Raw genomic sequence first — 21,207 nt, 5'->3', positions numbered from 1 at the left:
CTGCTAAGCTAGAGTTCCAGGCAGGTTTCCCTTATGAAAACTCTTCAAAAATTCATTAGTCCTTTCCGTTTCATTCTGATTATTCCCTTCTGTCCCCATTTTTCTGGTTCTGCCTGCATGGCAAAATGTCTCTTTCCATCCATCCAGTCTCTGGCTGTCTGTCTGCTTCTCTCTGTCTCCTGTTATATTTGCTGGGCAGCCAGTAGCCCTCTCTCCCTCTCTCTACTTGTAGAGCCCGTCTCAAAGGACTTCTAAAAGCAGGCTGCGAACAGTATGACGAATGTGTTGCTTGCCGTCGCTGTCCCTGTCACTGACGTACAGTTTGAAAGGTTTGTGAAAAAGACACAGCAAACAACCAGCAAAGAGTCCAGACTCCATGGGGAGCCTGTGACATCAGAGGAAGCTAGTCACCCCTCCCTGCTCCTGTGTTTGTCGTCTCATCTCTCCCTCTGTCACTCCCTTCTTCCCAGCGGCCTTTCAGCTCACCCTTTTTAACCGGCTCTGGTGTTCGGTTGCTGACCTATAAAATGTGGAGCCTGTCAACATTGCACGGCGAGTGATGGTGATGATGGGATTTACATACTATTAATGATTTGGAAAAGGGGAAGAGTGTGAGGAGAGGGGTGAGGAGCGAGAGGGGAGAAGGGGGTTGGTTAATGGATGATGATGTGTGGATGTGTTCCAAATGTTAATGTACCGTTTTCGGACCAAAGAAAAGGTCTGTGATTGGAAATGAAGAAAGTTTCAGTGGTCAAATGTAGGGATGTGTACGTGTGGACCAACATGTTTTTTGGACCATAGCTTGGAATGGAAAACTCTGGCTCACAGTCGTTGTGGTGTTCAAGGGCTGAAGATGCCCACTTCCTGTACTTTTCCTCAACGTATAATCAGTCTCTTCATTTTAAAAGGAGGAACTGGGTACAGATTTGTCTGTTTATAGCCACTTCTCACTCATCAGTGAGGGTGTGTTTGTGTGTGTGTGTGTATGTATATATATATGTGTTTGTATATATGTATGTATGTATGTGTATATATATATATATATATATATATATAGAATATCTTTTATATTTATATTTTTAGAACACAACCTCCATTCTCTTATATTTTGCCTCGCTACAAAACATATTATGCACTTTATTGGACTTAAAATGCTGATAGAGATAGTTAGTATCATGCTACAGTACACATTGTATCAGTCCAGCTCTGTGATGGAGCACTCACAGCAGAGCAAACTATCTGCATGCTTCACATCAGGAGCCCAAACTGTTTGATTTTAAGGGTAAATGCTACGAAAAGAGCCAGGAGCAATGCATGTGTCGGGCCTCGCTGTTAGCCTGCCACCTGTCTGAGCATCGTCATGTCACCAGCTCACCAGTGTCACCAGCAGATTTGATGCTTGGTAGCGTGTTTGTGAAATCTACAGAAGTTTTAATGTCCTTCTAGGAAGCTAACCTGCTGCATGTCATGCTAAACTGACAGCTGGGTTGCGGGTAAATGCCACTGTTTAGTGGTTAGCTTGCCTGCTAAGTGGTAGCACTAACTTCTGTCACGCCACAAGTTAGCATGATGTCAGCTCTGGTGTATTGTGTGGGTGCCTTTTTTTTAATGATGCACCTGCTAGTTATCCAAAACGACACACAAACGCTTCTAGTTTGGTTTCCCACTGTAATATACATTTTAAACAAGGCCAAATAGACTGTCACTACTTTTTAATGCAGCTTTGTACACCTGCTCTTATTTATTTATGGAAATACAAGACTAATTTCTATCATTATGTTATAGACAATAAAGTTTTTTGAATTTTGAGTACTGTTCAGTAACTTGCAAAATAGTCTTAAAAACCAACTTGAAAAAGAATCATGATAGATCATGGATCGTGCCTGAAAAAAATCGTGATATGATATTATTGCCGTATCGCACACCCCTATCGCAGAATCATCTACTATGCCTGCAATTCCAAGGTACACTGGACTGTAAAAGTGCCACATAGACTACTTTTAGCCAAATAACACTATTGTTTACATTTGCTCTTTTCCATTCCTCCACTGACAGTTCTTCCAACTTAAAGAGCTCCGACGCACAGAATCACAATTACAATTTGATATTCTGCAGCTCAGCTCAGATGTGCAGTCAAAACACAGAAGCTTGGCAGTGTGTGTGCTGTGCTTTGCAAGTGTCTTTTCATTCTACTCTTGTTTAGTCACATTGGTGGTGACATTAACAGCCAGACGGGCTGAAATAGACAAAAGAGTTGTGGAAACCTAAATTGTCTCTTTTCTTTCCCCTTGTCTCACTCCATCTCTGTCTCTCATTGTCTATTAAACGATGGCCGTGATCAAATGCTAATGTGGTTTCAGGAGTGCTGTCTAATAGTCTAGACACCACAGACATGTTGAGTAAAAGGTGTGAATGCACATCGTGACACTGTGTCAAATGCATTTTTTTAATGATTTATTTATTTATTTATTTTTACTGAAACTGTGGAGCAATGATGTTTGTCCTGTTTACTTTGCAAAGTACATGGCAGCTATACTCCACAGCTACATGGAAACCTTTACGTGTATGTGTGTGTGTATACATGTTTGTTCATGTACATGCAAGTGTGATGGATGGCTGTGCCAGCAAATGTGTACATATGTGAATTTGAGCAATTATGATTTTGTGTGTGTGTGTGTGTGTGTGTGTGTGTTTGTCTTAATGTATGAAAAAGTAAGGAGGCAATCTGTTGATTTGTATTCGTATTTGTATGTGTGTGCCATGTTGCTGCATGTGTCTTATCATGTGTGTGTGTTGAACAAGAAAAAGTCCCTCTCACCTTCTGGCCAGCGAAGTGAGGCTGAGAAGCCATCCCGGTGGGGCGACACGGCCATTTTTCACCTGATCCAACATATTACCTCATTTCCCCTGGTACAGACGCCCCCTCTCCCCACTGGACCTGACCACTCTGTCCTCCAGTCCTAACCCGCAAAATTCTCTGCCATCCACCTCCATCCCTCCTTGCAGCTCTTTATCCAGCCCCTTGTCCTCCCTCAATCTGTCCGGGGCCAGCAGCTGATGGATGGCCCCTTAGGAGGGGGTTGCAGGAAGGGTCATGCCTGCTTTCTGGGACTTTTCAGAGTGCTACAGTGCAGAGATGGAGAGAGACGAATTGAGGCAAGATTGGCACAGATTTGAGAAAAGAGAAATGAAGGAAAAACATGTTGGGGGCAAAGGAAGTACTGAAGAAAATACTAACTAGAGGAGTGCACTCAGTAGAGTTCAGTTCTCCGCAAGGTGTGTCTGGGGGCATGTATAGTATCAGTCTTTTTTTAAGATGTGTAGAATAGTGTAAAGGTATTGTAACCAAGCATCCTCCTGGGTTCCCCTGTATAAACTTAATAAGGTAACAATAAATGGGACGATGAGTCCAAATATCTCAATTTAAACATTATTTATTTAGAACATTTTTTTATTTATTTAGCACATTTAACCCCTTAACGTTCCGACGGCCCGCCCAAGGGCCATCACACTGTTAAGCACACAATTATGCTATGCACATAACTCCTGTCTTTAAGTGGGCACTCATGCAACACTTCTTTGGAAAACTAAGATGCTTGTGATTCGATTGATGCAAACCTTTTCATGATACAATCACAACAGCAGGTACAATCAACGCCTCTGTCAGACAATCGACCAACAAACAAACAATTACATCAATCCACTGACTGATACAACTCCACGAAATATGGTCATGTTACATTGGCAAAGATGCAGTTGATCCAATCCAGTAAAATATTTAGTCCAAAACACATTATTACATCAATAAATATCCACAGCTGTTAGATCATTTCAAATTCGTCATTTGGCACATGTCTTCCCACGTATTTTCCATCATAACTCACGCTAGCATATAAACATTAGCAACATCTTGGTATCAAAATAGTGACTACAATCTGATGTTTCAATTGACACCTCAGTTGACCCAATAGGAGCTTCCATGTCCTGTCCACAGCCTACAATAGCCAACGAGAATCCACGTTGAAAGGAGGTGCGTGCCCCTCTTCTTTCATGTAAAGACCAAGCAAAAAGGAACAGAGTCTGCCAATGACTGCTGCTTCAAATAGCCAATTAAATTCCGAAAATGATGATATGACGCTTTAGTGGATAATATAAAGTTACAACATGGAAATTATGTGAATATAAATAGTTTGCTGTGATTTACTTTTTATATGAACTGCTTTTCCACCACAGCGTTTCTTTTGACTCTTTTATATGCACAGAGTTTAGTTTCAACAAGGGAACAAAGATTATAATGTGTTTATGCTTCAGTTACTCTGAAGCAGGGGTTATTAGGTGTCTCCAAATGGCCTTTTTTTGGAAGACGCCTGGAAATACCCTCAGAAAAACGTGTAAAATATTCATTTTCTGTGGTATTGGTATTAAATTTGAAATTGGACTAGGTAAGGCTTGATGCTCTGGTCCCGTTGTGTTTTCCGGATAATAAGTCTCAGTTATAGGTCATCTGCAGGCATCTGTTTGCAAAAAAATATTCAGGCAAAAATAAAAACCTTATACAGTGTGTTCACACTTCAATGAATGCATTACTCAATGCCAGTAACACTTACTCCTTATGTTTCAGGAACAGCTTTCAATTTACTTTAGGTATGCCTTGGATAGGCATTTTAGACTAATTTTACAGGAATTTAAAGGAATGTTAAGGGGTTTAACACACTACACAAATTAAAACTCCCCCCTACCTCCCTCTCCCCTCCCAAACAAAGAAGAGCTGAATCTCATTCAGTTGTCCCTCCCAGCTCCCTTGCAATCAAGAAGGTGGTGAAACCAGCAAAAACAGGGATTTATTAATCTCTTATCATGCTTAACTTCAGTGGATCATTACATATCGGGTAAGGAATTAATCTGCAGATGCTCCAGTTCAAGATGAGACCAAACTTTTTTATGGATGTCAGTTTTTGAGCCACAACAAAGGCCAAAATATGGCCTGCAACAGACTTGTTTTTAGCCTAGCCGATTGCCAGAAATGCCTTTTGCTGCAGTTGTTGATCATTTGCAGCCCCTACCGGCTGGTTAAGACAAGTGAGAAGTCAGCAGTCAATGGCGGTATAAAACGCATTATAAAATAGCTTTTCCAACAATAGTGAATCACTGCAACACCGAGAGGTCCTTGAGCGTACAGTCATAAAATCACACATGGACACACAGACACACATGACCAAACACATGATCTCTGATAAAAATTGTCAGTTCTTACAAACAAGCTCTCCCCAGTGCTGTGCCTGCAGTCTCCACCTCCTCCTCCCATCTCTCCCTTGCCGACCACCACATCCTTCTTTTTCATCACCTGCATCTTCCCTAGTCCCATTCTGCCTGTGTTGTCTGCTGTCAGTAAAATCGACTGGGGACTGTTGTGTATTCTGGTACATGTTAGTATGGTTGCTAAAGTGCGCTCACTAAGTATTTGTTTGGGCTGTCAAGGTGTCTCCAGAGTGCCTGCTTGCCTTCTGTTGAATATTTATCACTTATTTAATGCCGTCGCCCCCCTCCAGAGAGTTGGACTCTGCCTCTAATACCTCCCACCCTCTTTCTCTTTCTTTGTCTCTTTTCCTTTTCTATAAACTTCTCTGCCGCTGCCCTTGCTTTTTTGTGTTTTTTCTGTTTCTCTTTGGTGCTCGGCATGCAGTATTTTCTGGCACAGTCTGTCTGTGTCACACTTTGTCTCGGTCTCTCCCCACTACTTCCTTTCTTAATGCCCGCCACACCCCAACCCCCCACATCCCCACATTCACTTCTGTTGTTACCTTTTTGTTTAAATCAACCCAGGGTGTCCAGTCTAAGACTGTTGCATCATAACAATCCACAGTTATTCCCCTCAGTTATCTGCCATGTTTTAAAAGCCATATGCCTAGCTTTTACATCATCAAGAGACCATTGCTGGAAAGATTGGTGAAGAACAAAGGCTTGAACAAGATGTCAAGGGATAAGGCGTAACTGCACCTGGAAGGAGAACGAATATGAGTTTGAAAGAGTGAAACTTCGAAGATAAAATAGTCCCCGGTGTGTTTTTCTTCTCTCTCTTCTGTCCCACTATTTATTCTCATCACTCACACAAACCTGGGAGAGATAGAAGAACGTAAGAAAGGTGCACAGGCAAAAAAAAAAAATCTTCCTTTAAAGTGTGATTCATCACATAAAAAGCTGAATTTCACACAGGAACTGCACTTCGGTAACATCTGCGTTTCTCGCTGTAAATGTCACCTGACAAAACGTGTTAGGGACAACAAGAAAGCAGGGAAAGAAGGGGAATACAGGAGTGTGGATGGATAGAGTGTAAAGAGGAGGCTTGTGGCAAATTTGATTCAATAAAAGAGTGTTAGAGGCTGTGAGAGATGGCGATGGTAGAGAAAACAATGAAGCTGAGTGGTGTTTTCTCTGTTATTGCAACAATAACACAACACTCGTCAAGATATTGCTCTTTCTCTTTCTTCTCACTCGCTCTTTCAGTGGTCACTGGTGTCATCACGCCTGCTTTGTTTTCTGAGATCAAAGTCTCACATTCATAAAAAAAATCACATGTTTCTGTTGTTACATCATTCTGGCCATAATAGATTCACTGTATTGAGAAGCATATTTCTGGCGCTCGGTCATAGCCTTAAATAAGAAACAGCGCTGGGCCAGCAACTGATACTGTATCTGGCACACAGGCAGCCCACAGAGCCCTGGCAAAGCACACAATGCAAACAAACAGGCATAAAAACAGGGACACAAAACCTCAAATGCACACATATTTGCACATGTGCCTGAGCTAGGGCTGAAATTAATTGCTTTTATATCAAAATAGCAAATAGATGGGTGCAATTTTGAAATTGCAAGAACCACACAATTTTTATTATAACTTGCATTATACAACAATGTCTTTACAAGGTGTAAAAGGCAAAAGTTTTAGCTTGTGACCTATGATTTTATGGTTTTAGTGACACTTGTCATCTGTACATTTAGCCAGGTGAGGCTAATGTTGATTCAGGGAGATGGACAAACTACAAAGTAAAATTCTCAGCAGTTATCTAGTTATTATGCTCTCTGCATGCCAGTAACTGTAGTATTTATACTTAGCAAAGGTGGATTTGTTGAGACAGAAGCACCACATTTTCAGACAGATATCTTGTATCTTGTTTAATACTATGTTAGACCAGAAATACAGACCTGGAGTTAACCTCATAGAACATGATGACAATTCAAATGGCAGTTACATATTTACCGCAAATCATTCGACCTTATCCTGAGCACACCAACATGGGTACTGTACTGTGCGCACACACACACACACACATTGCCCCCTACTGTGTTGCAGCCCCCCCATCCGGCTCCCCCTGCAAATTGAAGTTTTTTGATTCCTATTGGCTGTATTAGAAGTCAGGACGGTAGCGCTGTCCCCCATCTTGAAGCCATTTTGTCAGGAAATGGTGTAATTCCCTCATCTGGATCCCATTACAGCCAGGCGGACTGCTATTCCTGTGATGCCTGTACAGTGTAATTAAGGGCTTTGTGTCTCACAGCCAGCCACAAGTCAGATTTCTTTCTCTCACTACCTCCCTGTCCTCTATTGCTTTTTTTTCCCCCTGCTTAACCCCACTCTCTGGAGACTCACTCACAGGCCCACCGGGAAATATACGCTACACACACCACCCCACACATATTCATGCTAACATACATTTCTTTATTATTCACACCTAATTCAGAGATAGTATGGTGAAGCCCTTCACCCAGAGGGTTCTGCTTGGCCTGGCAAAGTCTTACTATATAAATTTCTGATCCAGGATGGGCTACAGCTTTAGCTAACACTGTAAAAATTCCTGTTTTTACAGCCACACTGGTTCTGTCTGCACTGGACCTGTTCCCTTTACCACATACTAACCTACTTCCATACTTCCATAGAGGAGAAAATGAATGGTAGCATACAGTAGAAGTTAAATGGGCTGTTTCCTGCAATCTGGGCACACGTCTTCATACCCATGACTACATAGTTTGTTGATCAATACCTTCCAAGATGACTCATGAGCAGTTTCTTTTTTGTTATCTCTGGTTAAGGTTCAAGTAGGTTTAGGCAACCAAAACTACTTGGTCTAAGTGTAGGAAAGATCACTCTTTATGGTTAAAAGAAACCACATTTGACTGTTGGCATAGCAGAGGAAAGTAGACTTCAGGCTCCAGTGTTAAAGTTACACACTTTGTACACCCAACCTTTTATCCTGACCTCCTACTTTAAAATCTGTTCATCCCAGCCTTTATTTTGGCAAAATATACAACAAAAATCAATTACACTGAAGACCACATTAACATAATATTGAGTGCAAACAACATTGCAATATACAAACTGTTGAGAACAGTTTCAATCACAACTATGTTGTGTTCCAGGTCACAAATGAGAGACACAAAAAAATTCTTTAACTATAGCATAAGAGTATGATTAGAGCAAGTATGATTGTTTCAGGATGTGTGAATGGCACACATGACTCTGATTTCCAGGGTACATTTTTACTTTATCCCACATCACTTGTTTGCCAGAGAACGATAAGAGTGAGCCAGTTTGAAAGCAAACGTCATGGAATCTCATTAAAATACCTCACTGGCTAGACCTCCCCGCCACTTCAGCTCTCAGAGTGGAACGATCTGCTTTGTACAACAGGGAGAATGGATGACATCGCTCCTGAAACTTGTGCATGTGTGTCTGAGGGGGGTCATTTTATAGACATGACATTCACTGCACTGTAGAGGCCTGCTTTCCAAGAGCCCAAACATGGGCATGAACAGTCGTTGTCCCAGATAGCACGGTATACTGTACACACCGATGTGCATACACAAACAAACATGCACACGTATACTCACACTCACCCTGAGTACACACACACACACTCACACACGCTCACACACACAGAGAGTTCTGCCTGTACTGTGATCTTGAAACCCTGAGTCCGTGTCATTGGAAAATCAATACGCCTTGCTTTTTCATCCAATTAATTAGTGATTGGTGGATGAAGCTGTATATGTGTGTATGTCTAAGGGGTATATGTGTGTATTGGATGTGTGTGCTTTCTGCAATGTCTATCTATCTAGCTGCCTAGCTATCTAGCTAATAAGAAATTTGTATGTGTTTTACTGTTGCCTTGTTACCATGTTTTTGCAATTACACAACATTTAGCCGAGTTGTATTTACTTTCATCAACATAAACAAGCTGTAATCCTGTGAACACTGGACAGCTTGCGATGATGTCACTAATACCTCTATAAGCATGCGGCACTTAAACAACTCTGTGACAAACAATAGTGTTGTTGTATAACCAGATTAGCCCAAAGCCCTGTGTCCTGGAGGCCCACTTCTGGCACCTCCTCTGTGGATGAGTGTAATCCTTCAGGCCTTTATACACCTGCCTGGTGACAGTGCAATGCAATGATATGTAATGGAACACTGTGCCGTGCTAGACAACACAGTTTAAAACATCAAGACAATACACAGCGCCTCTCAAGGCACAGCAGCACAACACATAACATATTACAGCCAAACACAATGCGGCGCAGTAATGTATAAAACAACATAATATAAATCGATGCAATGCTATGAAATAAAACACGAAAATCCAGTACAAAACAATGTAATAGCAAAACACAATGTCATTCTGCAACAATAAACTGAATCAAAATACTGTAGAGCAGAGCATGTGAGGCAGCACAGAGCACATTCATAGTGAGGGGTTTATCCTTTGCCCAGCCCAGTACCCCTATTAATTACACTGGACATTCTCGTCTGATGATAAGGTTGTCCTCATTGCTCGACATTGTGATTAGTGAATTAAGTCTCCCTTTGCTTGGATTGCTTTCACACTGGTAGTTTAGTCTGTATCCAGGGAAGCTCAAGAACCCAGAGCACATATCAAAAAAAACACACCCAAGTCCACCTGAAGGAGATGCCCCCCAGTCAAACTGCGGTACGGTTCATGTGCAGTCATAATGCAGTATATACTCTCACATGAAGAAAATTCATGTCATGATGGCAGCATTATGGAGATTCTCACATAACATCCCAACTTGATTCCACTTAGTATTTTTGCCTTGGAGGTTAATGAATGTGGAATACTTATTTTTCTGTCCTTGCAGCTGGTTCAGTCAAGCTCACGTAGCTCTGTTTACTGTGGCGCACATTTTTCCTTCATACGTCAAATCACATTTCCTGGCAATGGTGTTAAAATGCTGCCCTCTACTAAGTTTTCTGCCCTTTACTAAGTCATAATACTAATGTATTATGATGGTGGTTTGGAACTGTACACAAGTCTGAGCAGCATACCAGCAGGGTTATATGGAGCACTCTGGTTCGAACCCAGAGCGAAAACGTCAATTCCCATCTCTTACAGCCCTGAAGGCCCTATGCACCGCCGCAGGCATTGATTTAAGACAAGCAAAGGTCAGCTTTCAGGCTTGAGGGGGATTTACAGTAAATAAACCCATAGCACAGATTCACAATTCATCACATTCTTAGCTCATGGAATATAGTATGACCTGGTCTATAAAGGGTCACTGGTCAAATGTAAAGTGGAAATCAATGTTAAGCCTTCAGTGATGGAGGGACTATTACTTATTAGGTGCATCCTATGGTCAGAATATGTCGGCGTAGGATTGTCTGACTGGTGTCAACACTGATACCTTCAAGGGCAAAGGGAAAGGAAAGGTTACATCGTTGAGGAATAAGTAGGAATGATAAACTGAAAGACAGCAGAGGCTTGGGTTTTACTGGGTAGTGATTAGTGTTAGTGCCTTCCTTTCCACGTACTTTTACAATCCCTTCTGGGAAAGAAACAACCCTGACCCAACTTTCAGGTTTGTTTCATTAAAAAAAGATCTTAACTCTAACAAAATGTGCTCTTTACTTATCAGTCAATTTACTGATACACTTACTTTTTGGGACAAGGTCAAAAGTCTCCACTGTCTCGCATTCCAGTCCGTCCTGGCCAATGATGATGATAATGTAAAATTTCCGATCAGTTCCACCACCTTCCAGAATGTGCAGCCTTCACAGCTCCAAATTATATGAAATTAATTTGTAATAGCTTCAAATATTAGATGAAGTCTGCGCATGCAGAATAGGGTATGCATGGTGGGGGAATGGAGAAGTTCAAATATTTTCCCTTCATGTAGAAAGACGATAGTTAACAGAGGATTTCATCCCTTGTAAAATATAATTAAGTTCACAATAGGAGAATCAAGGAAAATTTCAAGCTCATTTGAGCAAGGAATTAATCATATCTACATGTTCACTCTGTAACTGTGTTTGGGCATACTGTATGTGTGGCATTTTTTTGTGTTCGTGCAGCACATAGTGAATCAGGATTCATATAAATTAGAAGTCAGTTACGGAAGTCTACGGAAGCCGAGAACGGCCGTGCTTGCAATTATTTTTTTAATGCCGTTATCTCAAGATCACGAGTTAACAAAAGGCTAATTTCTTGAGAAAACCACATAATTTATCATGAGCTTTATCATGGATGGAGCTCATTCTCAGTTGTTCATTCCTGTCTTCTCCTCTTCATGTCTCCCTCACATGGATAGCTCAACTATTTAGATCAAGCACAAGAAGCTTACAGGTGGCTTTGAAGGACATGGGTTCATATCATCATATGTTGGTTCTTATTCCCTCTCTCCATCCCATTCTCCTTTCTCTCATTAAGTCTAATAAAATGAAAATCCTTGAATGGTATTGTTTAATACTTCTCCTACATGAAACATCCCATCATATTATGACCAGGAGTTAATCGACTTGCCATTTGGCCGTGACACAAATGTCATTAATAAAGGTGCTGTTAATAATAATGGGTACTACTTGATCTGACATTTTCAGGTGAAATCAATTGGTGCAGTAATCAAGATGCTATTTATGTATGCTGGCATGGCACTCTTGATCTCTGATAAACATTATAAGTAATAAGAGGAAACAAACTTTTGTTTTCTCCTGATAATGGGTTGATTATCTTGTTATCTCGAGATAACAAAGTTCATTTTCTCGAGATAATTAAATAATTAACTCATGATCTTGCGATAACAGCATTAAAAAAATAATAATTGCAAGCACAGCCATTCTCGGCTTCTGTAGTTCTTTATGTCACCATTAAAAATAAGTTTGATATTTAGTTCTTTATAAACCTTTTTCCTTCCAATCTAAAGACAGTAGTCATTACTTACCAGAGATACCCAACCAATTTTTGGCTCCATCTGTATAAATGAATGATAGACCTACTGTATTTGTCTGTATCGAGTTATATGCACATCTCTGCACTGTAATGGTATCATCTTACCCTTCTCTCCTCTATCAGATTACTATTGACCTATTATTGGAGCAACAGTATCAGAGTCTGCCTCTGAAACTGTGTTTTAGGGTCTTAAGGGCAGAGGCTCTCAAACTCCATTTCTAGGCAACCATGTTGTCTAAACTTTAACTACAGTTGAATGTGACATACTGACACAGTCATTGGTATTGGCTATCAATATGTGGATCCATTTTTATCACCCTGCTCACCCCAAGGCAGACTTTGAAAAGTGCAACATTGTAGTCATTACTGATGGTGGATGGGGCTTGGGTGGAGTGTGTCCCTGGCTCACATTACTGTAGCCTGTGCTACCAAATGGTATATTAGAGTAGGAAAATCAATAGGAGTCTGGGAATATAGAGCACAGTGTGCACACGGTCCACTGCCACTCCCTGTCCTGGTTAAGTATGTCACTCTGTTACAGTATGGTGGGTAAAATTGATGTCTAGAATTTGCTTGAGGACTGACGTTTCAACGTTTGGATTTAGGTACAGTGCTTTAAATCTGCAGAGATAATTATACAAAAAGAAAAAAGATGGTTCAGTATTTACTGTATTCTATGGGTAAATCTTTAAATGTATGGTACTGGTGAAGGTTAGGGTAAGGGTTAGGGTTACACATGTGGTGGTTATGACTAAGGTTAGGATAAGTCTCCAGGAAATGAATTTAAGTCAACGTAATGTCCTCTGAAGTGATGGAAACATGACTGTGTGTGTGTGTCAGGGCAGGTTTTCCACCAAAAAAGTGAAAAAAGCTTTACTGCTAACTTCATACTCTCTGCTTCATCGCCACCCTCATCGTCACACACATGCTCTCTCTCTCTCTCTCTCTCTCTCTCTCTCTCTCTCTCTCTCTCTCTCTCTCTCTCTCTCTCTCTCTCTCTCTCTCTCTCTCTCTCTCCACTATGCACTGAGCTATTCCTTAAAGGAACTACACTACTTGTATAACACATTTTAGTTTAGAAAACATCTTAAAATACATTGAAAAAAAATCCCAGATGCTTAGGCTCAGCGGGGGGTCAACTCAGGCCTGGTGGGCTGTCTGGCTTGCAATACACTGGCGGAAATCCTGTGTAGGGATGCCAATGTGAAACTGTAGTGGGGCAAAATAAACTGTAGTGGCGCCCCGCCACAGTTTAATACATTAATGGGAAACCCAGTTGTTGAATCGTGTTGGTTAAAAATAAATATGCAAATCAGAACATGTTCCATGTCTGGATGAATTCCTTAAATTGATAACATCAGACCAGACACTGCAAAGCTGAATTCTTAATCATTCAACCTGTCTTTTTTTTATCAGATAATGATAAGATAAAATCTAATGAGAAATACATTTGACTAAAATGACAAAGATTATTGGTTTTGGCTAGACTAGATTGACTGAAATGTTTAGTATAATCTGATGACTATGGTTTTCTTTGGTGAAGATGAGACAAAGATGCCCAGACTTTTAGTCAACTAAAACTTAGACTTAAAAAAAAACAGGATGAGGTGGACTAAATATGATTAAAAACTAACAAGGACATTTGGCACAGGACTAAGACCAAGACCAAAAAAGAAATTAAAAAAAAATTACTGACAAAATTAACACTACAATGCACTTAAGTGGCAGCCATGCTATTAACCAAACCCACACAGTTAATCTGATTTTTGTATCTTTTGTATCCGTTTTAACTGTGAATCAAAATAGACATTGCACGAAAGATGAAATCTTTCTTCTGTCTCCATGTTGAATTCTTCTGCCTGCTCCCCTTCAGGTTTTCTTTCAGATGTCTTAAGAATTTCCACCAGCTATGGCTTGTGAAAATCTTTAGTCAGGCTGACAGTGTTCTGAGCTATGCCTGCCAGACAGGAGCCTTTGATTCAGACTGTAACACTTGGGAATACCTACAGTATGTGAATTTGTGCCTCTCATGGGACTGCCATTTCATTACTTCTTTCAGCCATCATATAGACATATAGAGTTTATTTCCCTCCCCCAGGCAGAGTAAATCTGGTCGGGGGCCAGGCAGCCACACCATGGAACAGTACTATAAAATGAAGCCTAATCGTCCCGGCCTCTGTAAGTGGTTTTACCTTCAGGGAGTCATTTTACTCTGGACTGACATGATCAGACACTATGGCCATGACCAATAGCAGCTCTGCAGTGTCATCTAAGAGCAATAGCACAGTGTGATGTGAGTGACCCCCCTCTCCTTTGAAGCCACATTTCCCACCTCACCAAATCCCAGCCCATAAAAGGGGAATTGTAGATACATAACTCTTTATAGAGACAAGTCACTTAGTGCATGAAACGTAGTTATATTTCTTCGTAGAAGGTAACCTTTGGCTCCTTTATAGTTGGCCAAAGGGAGAATCTTACTTATGCCATTACTTGTTGCAGCTTAGTTGTGCACTATTGCAGTTGAAGTGGCTGCAAGAAATCAACTGAGCTGAAAATGTAATTATCATATAAATGTTAGTGAGTGGTGGATTGTATGACATACCTGAGATAATTATGTTAAATAATAATATTAAGATGTCTCTAATTTTAACAAAAGAATAAGGTTATGCAATTGATACCTACAGTATATCTACAATATATAAACAAGACTAAGAGGCTACAGCCATGCTAGCATGCTTTGAGCTAAATGTTAACAAGTCTTAGTTTAGCATGTTAAGATAATAACATTTTATAATTGGCACTTAACACAAACTACCACTGAGGATGATGGGAATGTAATCATTTTTAAGGTATTTGGTCATAAAGCAAAGTATCAAACTGATTCTAATTCATCCTTAAAGGAACATGAATGTCTGTTTAATGACAATTCATCCACTAGTTGTCAAGACATTTCATTGAAAACCACAAATGTCAACTGAAATGTGGTGCTAGGGAATCACAAAGGTTATTAGGATTCATCCTCTGGGCACCATGAATGTCTGTACAACATGTTGTACCAAATCATGTTGAGATATATCATAGGACAACTTTTTCTTTTTAAGTCAGGGGATCACCAAAGTCACATGGGTACATCCTCTAGGCACCATGGATACCTGTACAAAATTCAAGGCAAATCATACAGCATTAATTGAGATATTTCAGTAAAAGCCAAATGTGTCAAACTCTTGCTTGAGAGGGATCACCAGTGATTCATCATATGGTTCATATGCATCTAGGAACCAACCTGTTTAGTAGTTATTGAGATATTTCAGTATGAACCAGAGTAGTGAACCAACACTGCCATCCTAAAATGAAGCACAAAGCCTTTTTCTATTTAAAAAAAAAAAAAAGCAAAACTTGTCAAATGCATCAGTTTTTAATTTTCTCTAACACACAGCAGCTGTACAGGAACATTGTCAAAATCATGAAATATCTGATCAAAGAATAAACATTCAGTTCAGTACTTGACAGTTTTCTCAAAAACAACTGCATTATGACAACCAGCTGTAGAATCTGCAAACTGTACTGTAGAGGCAGTATGTATGTGTACACACAGTAGTATACAGTAGCAAACTATAGCCTCATTTATCGCCCAGATACTACATATAGCCCTTGCTTTTTGTAGATACTGGGCATAATGAATTCTATCAGAAGCCGGCCTATGTGTTGCACAAGAATGCCACTGTTAATTACACCTTTAATGGACTTGATGTTCCTGCGGCTTCGGCTCTGATGGCAACCTTCACAACATTAATTGAAACTCCCCCACCTTTACAAGAGGGAATGCCTCAATTAACCTCTCACAGTGCCTATAACTGGTCAATTACACACACACACCCCTCTGTTCTGCATGTCAGCAAACAGTCACAGTTCACACAGTGTGTCATCTAAAGGCCACGCTTCTGAAGTCGTGGTCTTTAATCTGACGCCGTAGAGTGTGCAGCAATGTGTATGTGTGTTTGGATGTTTGTTCTTGTATGTTTCCCTGCATCCATGTGAGCGTTTATTCTTGCAGGGGTGCGTTTCAACGTGAGCGAATGTGAGTCATCTAGATAGTTGAATAGAGTTGTGCCCTTATTAAAGCAGCTTTCAATTCCTATACAGTATGACACTGATCCCGATTGGCATTCTGACATTGAGTGCCAGTCGATTTCAATTCCCACTGCATCTCACCCTCCCTCACCCACTCCACCGTACCCACTTATGCAGCAAAGTTTGATTTGCCTCCAGTTCCTCATATTGAATGAGACCAATTGTCCTTCAAGGGAGACTAAGGGAAAGAATAAGCAGAGAGCGAGAGAGAGAGAGAGAGAGAGAGAGAGAGAGAGAGAGAGAGAGGAAAAAGGAAGGCCATCAGAGAAGCTGAAAGAAAATTGGACAGAGAGAGAGCTAAACAGTAGGAGAAAGGAATCAGACAAGCGGAATAGACATGGGTCACTCTTCTGTCCTATCAGACTGTTAGACTTTCAGAAAGCAGATAGGAAAAAGAGAAGTCTGAAGAGACTGATGTCAATTGTTCTCAATACTCTTCCCTTCCCTTCTTTCCTTGTCAGTCTCCGTACTTGTCCTCTGTTCTTTGTTCTCTGGTCCTCATGTTTGTCCTTCTGTCCGTGGTGCTAGATTGGTTTGTTATCAGTTAGCGGAGAGCTGCTACATCCGTCCCCCATGGCTGCACAGGCAGGACAGGCACACACACACACACACACACAACACACACACACATTTAGCCATACAGACACACATATACACAGGTTGGCTAGTTGCCAGAAAGAGAATGTCCCGACAGAGTCAGGAGAGCAAAGAAGAAGAAAAAAAAAAAAAATACACCACCTCATCTAAAGCTGCTCCAAAGATAATTCACAACACTTGCAAGTAGTAGGTCTGGGAAGATAATAATGACTGGAAAAAGTGTATGTGTGTGTGTAAAGGCCAGTGTACAGGGAGGGAAACAGAAGTAGAAACGACAGATAAGAAAGAGACTGAAAAACACAGCTCTCCACCTACTGTATAAACTAACTCAAGCTTCTTTTTTTTCCTTTTTTCTCATCAATGCTTGTCTAGCTTACTTATTGTAGGGCAACACAATTGTCATTAACTTGCCATCAATTATTTTTATTTATTACACAAAGTGTATTACATAAAGTGTAAGGAAATATCAAAATCCCAAGGTCATGTTGTAAAATAGCTTATTTTGTCTGACCAACTATCCAAAACCTGAAGATTTTCAAATTCTCACATCTGAAAAGCTGGAAGCAACAAATATTTAGCATTTGTGATATAGATTTTATTAATCAATTATCAAAATAGATTTTCAAATCAGTTCCATCAGTTATCAGCGCTATTATCATTAAAGCTCACATCTTCACACTTTAAGAATATATTCTTTTGTCCTCAGATAATACATGTCAGTGTAGGGTGTTGCCAGCATACAAGGAATTCAATCTGATATTAGCTTTGCTGGTTCCTGATAGTGGAGGGAGAGAAAGGGAGCTATCAAGGAGAGTTATTTGGGCACGCTGCCTTGGCAGTGGATGTGGGCCGGCTATCTGGAGGACATCTCGGTGATCTATGAAGGGGACAGTTCGACCTGGGAAAGCCAATTTTCAACCGTTTTCCACAATGCAGAACTCTAAGACAAACGCTATAGAGGAGTTAGATTAACTTTTTTTTTTGCATCTGAAGAGATCAGCGATTATCTGGCTAATCTGTGACACCTCCTAACTCTCCAGGATAGAAGGAGAGACAATGAGGGACAAGAGAGGGAAAGAATCATGAAGAGACAATGCAGAAGGAACAAAGAATTGATTTGCTGTAACACTAGAACGGGGTAATTACCCTGTGGCGGTTTTTCAATTGCATGTTACTATGTTTTAATAAAATATTCATGTACCTCAGTCTTTGACTTCTCCTAAAATAATATTGTGAAGCACCCCTTATTGTTAAAAATCGTGAAGATGAATCCAGATCAAAAACACAGGCATTTATACCTATAACCTATAATTTACTGTATATGAAATGCTTTTATTTTCATGTGGTTCAGGTTTAAACGTCGTACGTTGCTAGGCAATGGTTGGAGTGTGTGATCTGACAGCTACATCAAGTCACATATAAATTATGAAAAGAACAGAGGAGAATGACCTGCACCAAGTGGCTGAAATGCAGGAAGGCCGTCTATGGAGAATTCACTGTCACGGCGCTGAATGTCTGCTCAGAGTGTGTTTGAGGGACATGTGGTGTTCAAATGCAGCTGACTCACAAACTATCTCTGTGTGTAAAACTTATTTTTAGTTAATTGATTATTCATTCATTTTTGTTTTGTCGTGTTACCGTTTATTGTTTATAGGCTCTTTAGTCTAATTTGCCTGTTGCTTTCCTCTGTTTTCATGAACAGAACACCATAAGAGAAATATATGTTTACATTATAATGTTATGAATAAAAAAAAAAAGCTTTAATAGTTACCTCAAGTTTCTTTATGATGTCCTCTTATTCACACATTGGTGAAATGCCTAAATTAATAACTGATTAGGTGAAATTGTGCGCTTGACTTCGTCATATCGATTTTGTTGCAACATTAATTCACCCATAAGTATGGTAGTTGTGTATTGATGTTATCACGGCTCATTACTGTCCATTTGTGGTATTTAGGCTACTTTGGTAGTTTAAATAACATGAGTTATCTCATTATTTGATGAATGTCGTTTTTATAATAATATCACACCACCCAAATATGCAAAGTTCACAGGTGGTGATTAAACAAACTCATTTCATGACTTTAGATATTCATTTGTGAAGACAATGACAGAGTACATTTAAATATTAGAACTGTGGTAGCCAGGCACACCAGTAAATTTTGCCTCTAGGTGGTTTTAGTCTTTAGATCTCTTAGTTATATTCTATTTCGTTGCCTTGAAACTCAGGAGGCAGAATTTAAAAGTTAATTTCCTTATTTGGCTGCATGTGTGAGGTGGTCGAAAGTGTTGCAGTCTTCACTTGATATGCTGTTTTACACTTTATTGGTCTGGAACACAGTAAGTGGCTATTGAAATATCAGTGTCTTCCATTTCAAGGTCTGCTAAGCTATGAAACCTGTGGACAAAGTACAGCTCTTTTTCAGTAATGTCTTTATTAGAACCAAACGAGCTTTACTGCACAGAATAGGTCGGATGTATCATCAGAGTACATGGTGCTGTGAAAATGATAACGATGATAATGCTGTTCATAGGATAAGAACACACAGGTTGTTAATGTACAACCCATGTATGTATTTGTCATGAATAATATACGCTTACCTCAAAGCTATAGGGACAATATTATGATGCCTGTGATCATCATACTTTATTTTGATTCTATTCACAGTCATGTTGTCGTGTTTGAGCGCTGGTGCCAAATCCCCACCAAGATGAAGCCAGTTTAGTGCATCCCAAGAAATTGTTGCCCATGAATCACAACTTTGGAGACTTTACAGGCTGTAATTATTCTAAATTTAAAACAAAGAATATTGCCTAACTGAGTACTGGTCGGAGTTTTATTCCTGTAATGTTTCAAACTAATGTGGTCCTTTGCCAGTCTTTATGGCACACAGGGAACCAACACTGGACTCACACTGAGATGAAACGCTGCATAAATAGAGCCAACGGAAAGCGAGCTGCTATTGTCTTTCTTTTGTCTTGGAACCAAAGACATTTGCAAAATGAGATATCCAGTGATACTTATTCCTATGGAATGATTGCTGGTAGGAGATTAAGACTTAGAAAGAAAAGATAGTTGATTTTGGTGTGAGAATCTACATCGTTTTCAGATTTATCAGTTTTAATCTAATAAATAGAGATGTTCCTAATATTCTAACACTGTTTTCTTTCTCTCTCTTCCTGCTGCTGCCTCTCATCGATGGATATGCTAACAGGTAATCAACACATTGTTATTTCTTCTCTGATTTTCTATCTTTGAATGCTGGGTTTCGGGGTGATAACTCCAGTGACCTACTTCCTCTACTGTAATGAATTAGTTCTGCAAGATCCAGATGCCAGCTTATTTATGCCTGCATTGTTGATACATCAAGCCACCCACACCTGCAAAAATAGTCACACAGACAAACAGGGTGATGAATGACTGGGATGATAATGAATATTTGCTCTTTAGCAAGTTGAGCCAGCAGCTTAACAACTAAGGCACACAAATAGTTATCAGAGCTTTTGACCTCTTGTTTCCTGTCTCAGTTTCATCTCCCTCACTTTCCTCTATCTTCCCTCTGAGGTGTTCACTCACCTCTCTATCAACCCTTTCATTTGCTCTCTTTGCTGTATGACCACAACTGTATTTACCCCAGACCCCTGACTATTGTATAGAATGGTCAAGGGCATTGCTGTGTAGACATGAAGACATTTCACTGGAAGCAAATTGGTATCTTAGGCAAAGACCTTTCGTCTCTCTCCCCACCTCCCCCCAATGTTTAAAAAAAAAAGAAGTCTTCAATCAAACTGGGGGTCACGTACTGCACATACCTTTGCTGAGTTAGCTCTCTTGACTTGTTCACACACAGGAAATAAGAAAAAAAATTCAATAATTCACATAAAAGCAGCGAGTGCATGATGCTGATAAAATGCCAGCCCAGCAGTCTGCGAACTTCAGTGCGAATGCAAAGACTGGGAGGCGACAAGCCATACAGTACATTTATTTGAAGCCTTTATCCAAAGTGCCATAACTGCCTACCTGTACACCTGAATAGAAAAGTGCACTCTCAGATACTCTCATTTTATTGTGTAGTGCACCTTCAATCTATGATGTTCAATACATTTCAAGTGATTTTTCTTTTTTTTTTTTTTTCTGATGAAATGTTGAAATTAACCTTTTGTTGCGGCCACTTTTTCTCAAAGTGTCTCATCTACTTCTGGTTCAGTTAGTCACTTCCCAGAATGGCTTTTGACACCACTG

General features: G+C 40.1%; 1 protein-coding gene across 6 annotated transcripts in view; it reads left to right on the top strand.

Annotated features, from left to right (window-relative positions):
- The window catches only part of sdk2b (sidekick cell adhesion molecule 2b), a 273,376-nt gene that overhangs the window by 110,119 nt on the left and 142,050 nt on the right, over positions 1-21,207 (top strand). The window lies entirely within an intron of this gene.

Source organism: Thunnus maccoyii, chromosome 20 (genome assembly GCF_910596095.1).
Source record: "Thunnus maccoyii chromosome 20, fThuMac1.1, whole genome shotgun sequence".
NCBI classification, from domain to species: domain Eukaryota; kingdom Metazoa; phylum Chordata; class Actinopteri; order Scombriformes; family Scombridae; genus Thunnus; species Thunnus maccoyii.
Note: the sequence above shows the minus strand (reverse complement) of the source record. Positions and strands in the feature narration are given on the sequence as shown.